The sequence below is a fragment of the Orycteropus afer genome, unplaced genomic scaffold (assembly GCF_000298275.1).
Source record: "Orycteropus afer afer isolate SDZICR_OR568_19922 unplaced genomic scaffold, OryAfe1.0 scaffold00923, whole genome shotgun sequence".
Lineage (NCBI taxonomy): Eukaryota > Metazoa > Chordata > Mammalia > Tubulidentata > Orycteropodidae > Orycteropus > Orycteropus afer.
The window spans coordinates 322,244-324,870 of record NW_006922510.1 but is presented as its reverse complement, the minus strand read 5'-3'; positions in this window follow the sequence as shown (position 1 = coordinate 324,870).

Below are 2,627 nucleotides of genomic sequence, written 5' to 3'. Positions count from 1 at the left end.
TGTCCAGCAACAAAGGATGAGTCTTCTACAGACCTTGCTGCTCATGATGGTCGGGTAATGTAGGGGCTTGCAGATGGCTACATATCGGTCATAGGACATGGTGGCCAGGAGGAAAAATTCTGTGACAGCAAAGAGGTCAGTAAAAAAAATTTGAAAGGCACAATTGTCGTATGTAATTGTATTATCACCAGTTGATATATTGTACAAGTATCTGGGAATACAAGCAGATGTAAATGAGATTTCTAAGAAGGAGAAATTTTTTAGGAAAAAATACATGGCAGTTTTAAGATGAGAATTGATGAAGGTGAGGAAGATGATCGTCAGGTTTCCGGTTATACTCAACACATAGGTAATAAATAGAAAGATGAAAATCACAACCTTCAGTTGTGGGTCATCAGTCAGTCCCAGCAGGATAAATGTTATTGTGCTGTTTCTCATCATTGACGTCTGACTTGAATCCAATCTGAATTTAAAATTAAAGATATTTGATATGAGGTGATTGGTAATTAATAGTGGAAAATAAAGCAAAAGTTATTTCATGTAATTTAAAAATTGATTACATGTATTAGCAATATACTGATAGTATATGTTCCACAGTTATGTATATTTGAGTATTTCAGGAGAAATTGAAAAGTCAAGTAGATTTATATGCCCCACACTCCATTATATTACTCTTTTTTCCTTCTTATCACATTTTCTTCCCAAATTATGTTTCATTTTTATCTACACCATGGATTTGATTTTTCCATATAGTTAGAACTGCTAATATTTTGTAATCTCAACAGCCTACTCACAGGCTGAATTATAAAACTGAAGCTCAAAGCTTCTTGATGATCTTCATGTGCTTCCTTAAGGTTTTGTTCTTGGTGAAGTGGAAATATATCACATAGAAGCTCACTATAGAGGCGCTCCAAATCCACTGCATACGATTTTGAGATCTAGCATTAGCACAATTTCAAAAAGAATGTTTCCTTTAAGCAGCTCCCTTTACTCACACCTTCCCTTGACTCTCTCTCATGATTTTCAGTTTAATTGAAGCTTATTTTTCCCCACTCTGGTGTAGAAGACAAAGGTACTTTATAAGAAATTTACTGTGCAGAAGTTAAAATATGTTGGATCCAACATGCATGAAGATGCAAGACATCATCACAACTTTTCAGTTAAGATTGAAAAATACTTCAACATCTTATTATTAATAACAGATGTTAATCAACATCAAATTTAAAATACTAAACAGTTTCTCCAACTCCTGATTGCTTTTACTGTGGCTCAGTTACATCATCTGTAAAATATTGAAAAATTACATGTTTAGTATGTAAAGCATTTATAAAAGTACCTGACTGATAATGATTTTTATTTTTCAGTCATCATGCATTCAATCTTCAATGTATTTTAATCATCTTTTTATCTCCAACTTATAATAAACAGTTTATACCAAAATTTATCAGTCTTCCTTTCTGCTTTTAAAGTTTAGGAGATTTCTAAGTGAAATATGGACTTTTATCACACACTATTCTTACACTGTACACACAGTATATTCTCTCATGATTTACTGTAATACTACATATACCGGTTTTCTGTGACCTTTCTAGTATCACTTCGTTTGAACATGTTATCAAGAGATACCATACCAATCCCTGGAGAAAGACATTATGCTTGGTCAAGTAGAAAGGTCAGGTGAAAAAAAGAAGACCCTCGATGACATGGATTGACACAGTGGCTGCAACAATGGGCTCAAATATAACAACAGTATTGCGAATGGTACAGGACTGGGCAATGTACAACAGTACACGTACAACAGTATATAGACTTGCTTTGGAACTGACTTGATAGCAACTAACAACAACAATTTCTTGATATTTATTTTCTTTTTTGCTTCAAGTTGATAGTTGTCAGCTTTCTTTCTTAGTACTTCTTTACTGCTTAACATATTCACTGCCTGAGAATTTTCTTGAGCTTCTGATCTCCAAAATATGATTGCTTTTCAGAATCTCAGTCATACTGCCAAACGTTATAAAGTCCAAACATATGTATTCTGAAAAGGAACTCTCGATTTTCAACACTTCCATCCTATTTCTTCTTTGTGCTCTTTACAGTAAAAGTCATATGTTATATTTATTGAGACTTTACAATAAAGGATCAATGTTATTATGCTAGATATTCAAATACACAGTTTACGTGAATCATCTATCTACCCTCTAACTTTCTGTTTTCTCACTCTACCCCTTTGTCTGGTATCCAACTCCAACTTGGAATACACATACTCAGCCATTGAGTTTTGTTTTTTTTCCTGAGTTTCTAGAAATCTGTATGTGGGAGATACTCCCCATATCACTAACTTATACTACAGAATGACCACCTACACATTGCTGCTTAAAATAATCTTGTCAATGACTACACACTAACTAGGTTTACAACACTCTAAAACTTATATTCCATTAATGCTGGTACTAGAAGTCACATTTATAATTTTATTCAGCTGGAAAGACTCACTTATTAGAGGCAAATATTACTCCAGTCTCAAAATGGAAAATATAACTGCACTGAAAGAATTTGTCCTACTCACCCCTCTGGCAGTTAATCATGCCTTCCTTCTATGGGTTATTTAATTGCTACTGTATTTACAG